The sequence below is a fragment of the Rhinatrema bivittatum genome, chromosome 1 (assembly GCF_901001135.1).
Source record: "Rhinatrema bivittatum chromosome 1, aRhiBiv1.1, whole genome shotgun sequence".
In the NCBI taxonomy this organism is placed as follows: Eukaryota; Metazoa; Chordata; class Amphibia; order Gymnophiona; family Rhinatrematidae; genus Rhinatrema; species Rhinatrema bivittatum.
Window position 1 is genome coordinate 295,859,268 of NC_042615.1, and position 13,529 is coordinate 295,872,796.

At 46.9% G+C, this 13,529-nt stretch overlaps 1 long non-coding RNA gene across 1 annotated transcript; it reads right to left on the bottom strand.

The window, feature by feature from the left end:
* Window positions 1-768: 768 nt before the first annotated feature.
* On the bottom strand, window positions 769-8,350 carry LOC115080563. The gene is made up of 3 exons (XR_003853595.1): window positions 8,273-8,350; window positions 6,607-6,689; window positions 769-956 (listed from the first exon to the last, which is right to left on the bottom strand). It is a non-coding gene; the product is annotated as an uncharacterized LOC115080563 (long non-coding RNA).
* Window positions 8,351-13,529: the final 5,179 nt, after the last annotated feature.

Genomic DNA, 13,529 nt, shown 5'->3' on the forward strand with positions numbered 1-13,529 from the left:
ACCGGCTAGGCTGGAGTATGGAGACAGACACAGATAGCTCTTTATTAGATAAGCAGTATAACCACCAAAGGTGGCAGTAGTGAGCAGATATGCCCGGCAGGGCTGAAGTCTCTCAGATACTGGAACTGCGATCCCAGGGTTGCTGAGCTGTAAAGAGACTGTAGATGGTGAATAGACAGGGTATGTGTTATACATAGCCAGTTAATAAAACATCATTAGCTACCGGTAATTTGGCATGTGAAATTCAAGATACTGATGAGATCTATAAAAGAATCAGAGGCATCAATCCACATAGTGTGAATGCAGACTTAAAATGTTATTGCCCTGTACAAATATTGAGCTCCACATCACAAATGCTGTTGGACATTCCATTATTTAAACTGGTGCATTCACATGAAACAAGAGACCGCCTATTCTATGTACAAGGACCGACTCTTTGGAATGCTCTTAATCAGCAAGTAAAAAAATGAAATAATGCTTACTACATTCTGATTATGCTGATTATGAATGCTTTCACCATACTGTAGAGAAAATATTTCCCAAACACTTTTATCTAAAAATTTTTCAAAACACAAACCCAAGGAATACCAACCTAAAAATCCCAACAATACATTCATACCATTCACACTTCCCTTCACATACATATCCACTAAAAAACCTTGTTACCCCAACCTCTTATCTTGTATATTAAATTCTTTCAAATATTCTTATAATTTCAAAACAAATTTTTCACAAGCAGAAAAGATTTTCTCATTAACTGACACATGATCACTTTGTATCAACAATTATATTTTTCTCATATTTTCTTCATCTTCCCGATCTTTTTATATCCTCTTCATCCTTTCAACATGTTTCGCCTTTTTACAGGCTTCTTCAGGAGAGCATTGAGGATTTTTTCTGCTGATCATAGACCTCCAACATATTCGTTTTCAATAGTATTCCCATACAGGTTTCATCTATAATAATTAACAATTTTACATAAAAAATTATTTCAACAAATTTTAACAAAAAAAATTTTTTTTAACTAATATTTTACAAATTTTTTACTCATGCATTCAAAAAACATTTGAACGCATATTCCAGATACATACCACCGACTCTCACTCTGCAGTGTTTCTCAAAGGTGTTGTGCTCCGCGGCCGTGGCGCCCCATGACCGCGCCCCCTACCTGATTCGCCTAAAGGATCAGCAACAGACCCTCGATGCCTTGGTCTCAGCAGTGCAGGGCCTGACCCAACGCCTCGAGGCATTAGGGCCCATGAACCCTACCCTGCCGTCTCCGCCTGGGGCTCAAGGAGGCCGCCCTACTCAGCCATATGCCATCCAGGCCTATGGGAGCGACCTGGGGCAAGGAATTCCCACTCAACTCCCAGCTCCCTCTCGATACGCCAGAAATGCGAAGTTGTGTCGAGGATTCCTCAGCCAGTGCCAGGTCCATTTTTCATTGCTGCCCGCACAGTTTCCCAGCGACCTGGCCAAAACCAGTTACATCATGTCGCTGCTCGACGGGAAGCCTCTGATCTGGGCCTCTCATCTGTGGGAGAAAAGAGACCCTGTCTTCGAAAACTTGAGCCAGTTCCTATCCGCTTTCTGACAGGTTTTTGATGAGCCGATTCGTAAACCCACGGCTGTTTCGGAATTGCTCCGGTTGCGACAGGGAACTTGGACAGTGGCCGACTACGCAACCGAATTCCGCACTCTAGCTGCAGAATTAAATTGGAGAGAAGATTGCCTCCATGAGATCTTCTTGGAAGAGCTATCCTCACGCCTACAAAATGAATTAACCGCGAAGGAATTGCCGGACGACCTCAATGGCCTGATAGAATTAGCCAACCGCATGGACCGTCGCATGCGGTTTCGCCTTCCAGAGGTAAAGACAGCGAGAAGGTCCTCACCCTCCCCTAGGAGCGCTTCAACCGACCTCCAAGCCCCCGCCAGGGAACCCATGGAGTTGGGTCGTGGGAGAGTCTCTCCACAAGAGCGTTGAGGGCGAATGAGGGAGGGGCTCTGTTTTTACTGCGGTGCAGCGGGCCATCGGATTGCTGCCTGCCCGACGTGTGCGGGAAACTCTCGGGCCTAGGACCTGAAGGAGGTCTCTTCCTGGGCCGTACCACTCCTGCACCTCCACTAACCCTGCCAGTGGCATTAACCGCAGCGGATGGAGAGTTCCACACGCTGGCCTTGGTGGACTCCGGCGCCGGCGGGAATTTTATCATGAAAGGCCTGGTAGAACATTTAAAGATTTCTCAAGTTCCGCTGTCTCGTCCCTTGGTCATCTTCTCCATCCAAGGGAAGCCTCTTCCGGAACGGGTGACGCACGCCACTATTCCTGTCCAGCTGAGGGCCGGGGTCCTGCATCAGGAACAAATGTCATTTTATGTCCTGGAGTACTCTATCCATCCCATTCTCCTAGGACTCCCGTGGCTCCAGGAGCACGAGCCCCAGTTCGATTGGAAGACCTTGCAGCTGGCTCGTTGGGGGATGAATTGCCACGGCAATTGCCTCCAAGCTGTGGCTCCAGGGCCCTGCCCGATCGCTGCCATCAGCCTCCTAGGCCTGCCAGCTCCATATGCCTCATACGCAGATGTGTTTTCTAAGCAGAAGGCTGAAGTACTTCCACCTCATCGACCGTTCGATTGCGCCATCAATCTCCTCCCTGGCACTGAGCCTCCTCGAGGACGCACCTACGCCCTCTCTCCTGCAGAGACGCAGGCTATGAATGAATATATTAGAGAGAACCTGAAAAAGGGCTTCATTCGGAAGTCAAAGTCCCCCGCAGGGGCTGGATTCTTCTTCGTCGGAAAGAAGGATGGGACGCTCCGCCTCTGCATTAACTACAGGGGCCTGAATGCCATAACGATCAAGGACCGTTATCCCCTGCCTCTCATCTCTGAGCTATTCAACCGGCTACAAGGTGCGAGGATCTTCTCCAAACTGGATCTCCGAGGGGCCTACAACCTCATTCGTATTAAGGAAGGCGACGAATGGAAGACGGCCTTCAATACCCGTGACGGCCACTATGAGTACTTGGTGATGCCGTTTGGGCTCTGTAATGCCCCCGCAGTATTTCAGAATACTATGAAGGAGATACTCCGTGACCTCCTGTACCAATGCGTGGTAGTCTATTTGGACGATATCCTGATTTTTTCCGATACCTTGGCCGCTCACCGGCAGCACGTCGTTCAAGTGTTACAACGCCTCAGAGAACATAAGCTGTATGCAAAGCTCGAAAAGTGCCAGTTTGAGCAGGAGTCTCTTCCCTTCCTGGGATATACAGTCTCCAGTTAGGGATTCCGCATGGATCCACAAAAGCTAAGTGCCATTCGGGAATGGCCACAGCTGTCCGGGCTCAAGGCACTCCAAAGATTTCTAGGCTTTGCCAACTATTACCGCTCTTTCATCCCTCACTACGCGTCAATTGTTGCCCCGATGACAGCTCTGACCCGGAAAGGCGTGGATCCCAAAAAATGGCCTCCGGCAGCAGAGGCCGCCTTTCGTCGTCTCAAGGAGGCATTCACGCAGCAACCATGCCTTCGACACCCGGATCCGCAACGACCCTTCTTTATAGAGGTGGACGCATCCTCAGAGGGAGTAGGGGCCGTCCTGAGCCAGGCCTCCGAGGGCCATAAGCTACATCCGTGTGCCTTCCTCTCCCGCCAGTTCTCGCCTGCCAAGCGGAATTATGCCATCAGCGACAAGGAGCTCTTGGCCATCAAGGTGGCCTTGGAGGAATGGCGCCCATGGCTGGAAGGGGCACAACACCAGTTTACGGTCTTCACGGACCATAAGAACTTAGAATACTTGCACCGGGCGCAACGGCTCAACCCACGACAAGCCCGGTGGGCCCTGTTCTTCACCCATTTTAATTTCGTTCTCCGGTACAGACCGGCTGGGAAGCACATCAAGGCTGATGCCCTATCCCGAGAATTTGATTCAACAGAAGGTTCTGAGGAACCTCAGTACATTATTGAGCCATCCCGCATCCTCCTGTCGGCTACCACCATCATTCCGCCTGGGAAAACTCTGGTTCCGCCACGCTTACGGAAACAAGTGCTGGCATGGGCTCACGATTCCCGCTGTTCCGGCCACCCAGGGCAATCCCGCACATTGCAGACTCTGCGCCGATATTACTGGTGACCAAAGGTAAATAAGGATGTCCGAGCCTATGTGGAGTCCTGCCAGACCTGTGCCCGCCACAAGAGAATCTTCGGGTCCACCCCAGGCTTACTTCAACCATTACCCGCGCCTTCTGAACCGTGGAGCTACGTGGCAACGGACTTCGTGGTGGACCTGCCACTATCCAATGGCAATACGGTAATTTGGGTGGTAGTCGATCATTTTAGCAAGATGGCGCACTTCGTACCTTTGCCAGGATTGCCATCGGCACCCCAGCTGGCCCAGCTGTTCGTCCAGCACATCTTCAGGCTTCATGGCCTACCTAAAGGCATCCTGTCTGATCGAGGGCCTCAATTTACGGCCAAATTCTGGAGGGCTCTCTGCCCGAAGTTCGATGTCACTCTAGATTATACATCCGGCTACCATCCACAAACCAACGGTCTCGCAGAGAGAACCAACCAAACCTTGAAGCAATTCCTTCGTCTATATGTTAACGAAAAACAAGATGACTGGGCTAGCCTATTACCCTGGGCCGAATTCGCGCTGAATTTTCAAAGCTCTGCCGCTCCGGGGGCCTCCTCCTTTCAGATAGTGTATGGGAAACAGCCACACCCGCCACTACCTGTCCCCATCACGGTTGCATCTCCGACAGCTCAACTCTCTGCCGATGAGCTGCATCGGCTGTGGATATCCACGCAACGCGCCCTGGTCAGGGCAGGCCAGGCAGCTAAGAGTTATGCTGACCGGCACCGAAGACCCTACCTGCCTCTCAAGCCGGGCCAGAAGGTTTGGTTGAGCACGCAGTTCATCGCTTGAAGCTGCCATCATCACGACTGGCCCTGCGATTCATTGGACCGTTTCCCATCATCAGGCAGGTGGGAGCAGTCTCGTATCAACTTCGTCTCCCCCCGTCTCTCAAGATTCACAACACTTTCCACGTCTCCCTACTGAAGCCTCTGGTATTATCATGGCCTTCCAGCACGCCTCTGACTCCGCAGCCTGTTGTCTCTGAAGATGACCTCACTTATCAAGTCCGAGAGGTCCTAGACGTGAGGAAACACAGGAAGAAATGGGAATACCTGATAGCGTGGGAAGGCTTCGGCCCCGAGGAGAATTCCTGGGAACCACTGGCTCATCCTGGACCGGAATTTGCTGGAGCAGTTCCACAAGGACCATCCAGCTAAACCCAGGCCTCCGGTGAGACGCCCTAAAGAGGGGGGTACTGTTGTGCTTCGCGGCCGTGGCGCCCCACGACCGCGGCCCCCTACCTGATTCGCGGCGTTCCCTCGCCATGGGAGCCCCGGGGGAGGGCTCCGACTCAGGCCATCGTGCCCGCGCGGCCTCTGGCGCTGCCTGTTGCAGGGGAAGCCATCCTGCTTCCCCCCAGCGGCATCTCCCCTCTGCGGGGGAAATCCAAAATGGCCGCCGCCATGCTTGAGCACTAGGCCACGCCCCCTCCACAGAATTAAAGGGACCCATCCCTTTAAATGGCCTCACGTGTTCTCTATCAGCCAGGGCAGAGGAAGTATAAAAGGCAGCTTCCTCTGCTCATCCAGTGACTTGGCAACGTCCTCCAGCGCTGTCCAGTCTGCTTGCTTCGGTGCGTCCTTGAGCTTTGGATCCTGTTCCGTCTTGGTGTTCCTGGTTCCTGACTTCGGATTGGCTTATGGTGATTCTCTGGTTCCTGACTTCAGATTGGCTTACGGTGATTCTCTGGTTCCTGACTTCGGATTGGCGAGCGGTGATTCTCTGGTACACGACTTCGGACTGGTGAGCGATGACCCTCTGGCACTTGACCTAGGTCTCCTTCAAGACTTCGTCTCCAAGGGCCCACCTAAGTCCCAGTGGCCCGGGTCCCTACGGGCTCCTCCTGGGGGGACCGCGGGCTTCCAGGGCAAAGTTCCAGTTGGCCTTTGCACCGTTACCCTGACCTCCCTAGGTCCACCTAAGTCCCAGCGGTCGGGTCCCTATGGGCTCCTCCTGGGGGGACCGCAGACCACCAGTGGTGAAGACACAGCGCCTTATCTCCACTCTTCATCGTCTCCGTGTTCGCCTCAGTCTCCAGTACCAAGGGTCAGCTGGTCCTGCCTCCTGTTCTGCCTCGCCACCCGACGAGAGAGCCTATGGACCCTCTGAAAGGTATACCATCCTCTCGTTGGCCAAGGGTCCACAAGCCTGAGCATAACAAACATCCACAAAAAATTGTATTCAATTTGAAGGAGGTCGAGCATGGATTTTTTTTCTAAACTGGTCCACTTGACATGGAATGTCCTTTTTTTTTTCACTGATCTTATATATTTACTTGTCTTACAGTTGTTTTAAAAGGAGGTATTTATGTGTTTAACCGAATTATGAATGTTTTTATTGTAAATTGCTTAGTAATGTTGATAAGCGATCCATAAATTCTTAAATCAGTGGTCAAAAAAGCAAATAGAATGTTAGGCATGATATGAAAAGGAAAAGAGAATAAAACAGAAAATATCATATTACCTTTGTATTAAGCCATGGTGTGACTGCTCCTTGAGTATGGTGTGCAGATCTGGTTGACTCATCTCAAAAAATATATAGTTGAACTAGAAAAGGTGCAGAGTAGGGTGACAAAAATGATAACAGGAATGGATCAGCTCTCCTATGATAACAGGCTGGGGTACTTTAGCTTGGTAAAGAGAGAGCTGAGAAGTGACATGCTAGAAGTTAATAAAATCATCCGTGGGGTAGAACTGGTAATAATGGTAATAAATATTGAAACAAGGAAATACTCTCTGAAACTAGCAACAGGCAGATTTAAAACAAATAGAAAGTACTTTTTTACTCAGGGCACAATTAAGCTGTGGAATCTGTTGTGAGAGGATATGATTAAGGTGATTAGTACAGCATGGTTTAAAAGAGGTTTGGACAATTCCTAGAGAAAAAGATCATTACACATTATTAAGCAGGTAGACTAAGGAAAGCTATTGCTATTCTGAGAGTAACAGGAAATAGTTACTTTATGAGATCCGCCAGGTGCTTGCAATTTGGATTGGCCACTGTTGGGAAACAGGATGCTAGGCTTGATGGACCCTGGTCTGACCCAGCATGGCATTTCCTATGTTCTTACGTGATAAAACAAGATTTTAACCTTCATGTAAATGAGACTTTAAAAGCTCATAGAACCTTTTAAAAAATATGAGTGATCTTGAACTATGCTAAATTATAAAATAGCTGACACACATAGGTGGGCAAGCATGACCTAATCTTAATGAAGGAAAAGTCCTATTGTTGGGAAATGTAATGCTGAAATAGCTATCCTAGTTGGACCATGACAATTTAATTCTCATTATATATACAACATACAAAGAGGGAATCACTGAAATAAAAAAAAACAAAAAACTGTATCCAGAATCTGCAAAAAGTAAAAGTACTGAATATATTAGAGAACCTGAGACATCCATAGTTAAAGTTTGAAGACACAACAATAAACAAGTGGCGTGTTTGTGGAACACTGGATTTAAAAATATTTCTTCACGAAAAGGATGGTGGATGCATGGAATACCTTCCAGAAGAAGACAAGAATGGTAATGGAATTCAAAAGGGCATGGAACAATTACAGAGGAACCCTGCTGGCTAGAGAATAGAAATGAACAAATGAGGTAACTTTACTATTAACATAAAGTTTACATTTCTGCTTAAGGGTAGCCTGTACCGAGTGGCAACTGCTACTACCCTTACTACTACGAACCAGGAAAATCAGGGTTCAAATTCCATTGTCACACCTTGTGATCCTGGGCAAGTAACTTTACCCTCCATTGCCTCAGAAACAAACATAAGGCCTGATTTTCAAAAGCATTTACAAGCTTAAAAATAGGTTTTTACACATGTAAATGCAATTTTTTGCTACAAGTTAATGTTTATTAAACAAAGTCAGAGCACAACAAACAACTGTACAGCAAATGATAATAACTAGCTATGCAATGTCTTGTCTTCGAATTATAAACTAACAATAATAAATAAAGAAGTGTAACATGATAACAGAAATATATGACTTTGCCTTTTTGTTTGAAATCCCATCCCCTACAGTACAATTGCCCCCTACCTTCTCACTTCCCCCCCAAATCCCCAAGCTGTTTCTCAGCTAAGATACATAAAAATAGTACTAAACTATGTATGTGTAATTTACCTGTCCTTTCTTGGTCTTCCTGAAGTATATCATCACAAACTCTGATCCTCTGGCCATCTAATGTATGGGCCCCATATCTTATAAAAACAGGGGAGAGAATCATGAATTAAGGCAGTCAGTCTATATATAGTGTATAAAGCAGCAAGTCTGAGTTGAACATTTAGTTTAAGGGAAACCCCAGTTTTTCGCCACAATTATAAACTGAGTCAGTCAACAAAACCGCTCATTGACTGTGAAAAGATCTATAAAAAGTAAGAATAATCTTGGATTATGTTCAATTTTGCATCCCAGAACCTCAAAGATAAAATCCCAAACCATTTGCCATTAGTCAACCACTTTAGGGCATTCCCACCATATATGATAGAAATGGCCTAGCTCCCCACACTGCCGCCAACACCTGTCAGACACGCTCGAAAACATTTTGGACATTCTGACCAGCATAAGGTTCCAGCAGTATAGTAATTTGTAACCGTTCTCAATTATTCTTGAGGAAACAAGACTCTTGCCCATCATTTGGTAGCACAAGTCCCAGTCAGAAAGCTCTAGTGTCACCTGCATATTGTTTTTCCATGCTAAAACATTTTTAGGTTTTACAACCACCTCACCCAATAGTAACGCATCAATTTTAGAAATGTTTTTTATGTTTCTTTATGTGTTGGTCTTTATGTTTTGTTTTGTTTATGTTTGTTGTACTTCAAAGGTCTGTTGCATTTCAATGGTATATGTGTCATTCTTATAGGTTTAGAGGTGGTTTTGATACAATTAAGAGACGATGAATTTTTGTTAGTCTTGATGATTAAAAAAATAATAGATTTTAATTGAGATTTATTTTTTGATAAAATAAAATTTTTGTGTAACTAAAAAATTGTTTACTATTCTAAGAGAGCTTCTTCAGTTTTCTATTTTATTAGACCAGAAAGCTATGGATAAGCTAGTTGATAATTGGAATTTACTGCAATCTGCCTGAATAGAAACTTTTTTTTTTCCAAAAAATGACAATATTCAGCTGTTGGATCACAAGGAACATCTTGATAGATTCTGGTTTGAGGATTTGACAGAACTATTACAATTTGAAACTTTGATGATATTCTATTAGAACAAGTTGATTCATACAATAGTTTTTCACTAATTTAATCTCCATTCTGTATTTTGTAACAAGATTCTTATAATTTTACAGTGTAGGATTTCTTTAGTCTCCTAATTGACAGGACTGTTGTTTTAAAGCCATAATCTCTCTCATGATACCATGGGGCATTTTTTGTCATCATTATTAATTACATTTACTCTCTGGAGCAGTTACATTCCCTATTTACATAGTGAATGATGGCAGTTAAAGACCAAAATGGTCTATCTAATTGCTCAGCATGCTTTTTTATGTTGTTTTTTAAAAATTATTTTTTAAGTGTAATAGCAAATGCTGCTCTATGCAGGTTACCACAAACCGCCTTTTAAGGGTAATAGCAACTACCATTCTGTGGCGGCAATCCCAAAGCCTTCTGTTAAGAGTAGTAGCAACTGCTGTTTCATGTAGGCCACCCTCAAGCCTCCTGGTTTTTGTTTTTTTTAATTTTGCTTTTCTGCACTTCAAAGTGGATTACATGCAGGTACTAAGGGTATTTCCCTATCGCCAGAGGGCTTACAATATAACAGGTGAATTTTCAAAGGAATTATGTGCGTAAATTAACATACTATTGTAGCAATTTTCAAAAGCCATTTACATGTGCAAAGTGTTCTTAAATGGGTAAATCCTATGGACAATTCAATGGCATATATTGTAGCAATTTTCAAAAGCTCATTTACACAGTACAGCGTAGGTGATGACAAGGCAAGGGACAAAGCCAGAATCAGGAGACATGGTCAATGGCAGCCGGGGTCAGAATCCGAGGATCAGTCAGAGAAGTAGTCAACGAAGCAGGGATCAGGTTCCAGAGGTCAGACGAGGTCACAAGGCAGGCAGAGGTCAGGATCCAGGCAACGAACAGAATGGTCAAGGAGCAGGCCGAGGTCAATACCAGAGAGACAGTCCGAGGGTACTACCTGGGGAGACAGGACGGACAGATGCTGGAACAGAAGGACGCTGGACAAGGCTGGAACAATAGGATGCTGCAACAGTAGGATGCTGGAACAGAAAGACGCTGGAAGAAGACTGGAACAAGACTGTTAATGCAGAGCCAAACAATAACACTTACAGTGCCGACCCGATTGCCAAGGCAAGGAAGTGCAGGCAGGGACTTCCTTATATCGTACGTTCAATCAGGACGCGCCGCGGAGCTAGGACCCACCCCGGACCTAGAAGAGGCCGGGCGGTCCATGTGTAGGGGCGTGGCCAACGCCACTGAGGACGCCGAACTCCGGCGTGAGGCCTGGTGCGGAGTGGAAGGCCCGGGGAGGCACGCAAAACCCCCTTCTAGGCCTCCCTCTACGAGGCCGTGGCTTTTCAGGATAGGTCCTGTGAAAAGTCCTGAGGAGCTCTTTATCAAGAATATTGTGGGATGGTTCCCATGAGTTCTCCGAGGCCCCATAACCCTCTCAGGCTAAAAGGTATTCCCATCTGCCTCGACGCTGATGGACCTGGAGTGACAAATTTGGTTCAGTAGAGATCTGCGGAGGTGAAGGATCTCTATGAGAGGGTCAGGAGAGGACCAAAGGCTTCAAAAGGGAGACATGGAATGTGTTGTGGATGCTCATGGCACGAGGTAGCTGAAGTTGATAAGACACTGCTCCCACTCTTCGAAGCACTGGAAATGGGCCGATGTACCTAGGAGCCAGGCGATGAGAAGGGAGTCTCAACCTTATGTGTCAGGTGCTTAACCACACCTTCTGACCAGTACGGAAGAGTGGAGTGGGACGTCTATGGGCATCAGAAGTGCACTTGGAGCGCTAAGCGGCCTGGGTAAGGCATTCTTTGACTTGATTCTACACCTGGTGAATGGTGTGGGCCATGAATTGCGCGGCTGGAGAAGGAACAGTCAGAGGAACTGGAAGTGGCAACCGAGGCTGTCGTCCGAATACCATGGAGAATGGAGATACATTGGTGGCAGCAGCGACGTGGGTATTATGCGACAGCTCAACCCAGGGTAACAGATCAGACCAGTTGTCCTGTTGGTCATTCATGTAGGAACGAAGGAATGTTTTCAAGGTCCGGTTGGTCCTTTCAGCTTGACCATTGGCCTGTGGGTGATAGACCGACATGAAATTCAAGGCAATGTTAAACTTTTTGCATACAGAGCGCCAATACCTGGCAGCAAACTGTGGTCCTCGGTCGGATATGATTTCCTTTGGGAGTCCATGGAGATGGAAATTGAGTTTCAGGAACAACTTGGCTAATTCTGGGGCTGATGGGATGTCCGGCAGGGGAATGAAGTAACTCATTTTCGAAAAACCCAGATTATGGTATTATTCTGGGACGGAGGCAGGTCTATGATGAAGTCCACTGAAATGCTGGATCATGGCTCTATAGGTGTTGGAAGCGGTTGGAGTAGGCCCCAAGGCCGTCCGGTAGGTGGCTTCTGTTGGGTGCAGACGGGACATGAATCTACATAGTTACAAGAGTCTTGCACCGTGTTGGGTCACCAGTAATATCTCCGCAATATCTCTAGGGTCCTGGTACGACCCAGGTGTCCTGCCAACTTGGAATCATGGGCCCATTTCAGAACTCGTTCACGTAATCTACGTGTAACGATGGTTTTCCTAACTGGAACTGTAGTGGTCACGGCAAGGGATGCGCAGGCAGGATCCATGATGTGTCCAGGAACATCCTCTGGTTCGAAGGATCTTGATAGTGCATCAGCAGAGGTTCTTGGAAGCTGGGGGATAATGTAGGATGAAATTGAAGCGTTCAAAGAGCGCCCATCTGGACTGTCTAGGATTCAAGAGTTGAGCTTCTTTAAGGTGCTCAAGATTCTTATGGTCGGTGAAAATGGTAGATTTATGTTGCGCCCTTTCCAACCAGGGGCGCCATTCTTGGAGCGCCAACTTGACGGTTAGAAGTTCTCGGTCACCCACGGTGTAGTGCTGCTCTGTAGGAGAGAACTTGTGTGAGTAGAATGAACAAGATATCAATTTACCCTTTGGAGAAAACTGACTTAAGACGGCTGCTGCTCCAATTGCAGAGGTGTCGACTTCGACAACGAATGGATGTCTTGGGTCTGGATGCTGAAGACAAGGACTGGAACAGAATGCTTCTTCTTTTAGAGTCTGAAAGGCGGCTTGTGCTTTGGGAGTCCACACATGAGTGTTAGCCCCTTTCTTGGTCATGGCGGTGAGCGGAGCAGCTAGGGTAGAATAATTGGTAATGAAGCTCCTGTAATAATTAGTAAAGCCAAGTAAACGTTGTAAGGCCCATAGGCCTACGGGCTGGGGCCAGTCTCGGATCCGCTGGACTTTATCTGGATCTATGGAGAAACCTCGATCAGATATGATGTACCCTAGGAAGGGTAAGCAATTTCATTCAAAGAGCACTTAGTTGATTTTCTCTTAGACATTGGAGGATGATCCAAACATGATCTCGATGGGATTCAAGGTCTTTGGAAAAGATCAGGATGTTGTCAAGATATACGACTACGAATGAGTACAAGAGGTCTCGGAGGATTTCGTTCATAAGACATTGAAAGACCGCTGGGGCATTGCATAGCCCAAAGGGCATCACGGTATATTCACAGTGACCATCCCTCGTATTGAATGCGGTTTTCCAGATATCTTCAGGTTGGATGCATACCAGATTGTACACACCCCTCAGATCTAACTTGGTGAAGATCCGTGCCCCTTGAAGGTGGTCAAACAGCTCACTGATAAGAGGCAGAGGGTACTGGTCTTTGAGGGTTATGGCGTTGAGCCCTCTGAAGTCAATACAAGGGCGTAAACCGCCGTCCTTTTTCTTAACGAAGAAAAAGCCCGCTCCAGTGGGAGAATCAGAGGGATGAATGAACCCTTTTTCTAAGTTCTCTTTGATATACTCAGACAAGGCTAGGGTTTCTGGATGAGACAATGGATAAGTTCGGCCCTTGGGAGGCGTCGTGCCCAGCAGTTCTATGAAGCAATTCAACTTGCATAGAAGAGGCAAAGTGTCCGCCTTCAGCTTCGAGAAGACGTCTTCGAAAGCATACTGGGTAGGCAAACCAGATAGGGTGGTAGACTTCAAAACAGAGACAGCTGGAGATACTCGACGTAGACATGTCTTCTGGCATTTGGAACCCTACTGCACCAACTGCAGGGAATGCCAAACTGGGGTTCATGGACCTGGAGCCAGGGTAGCCCC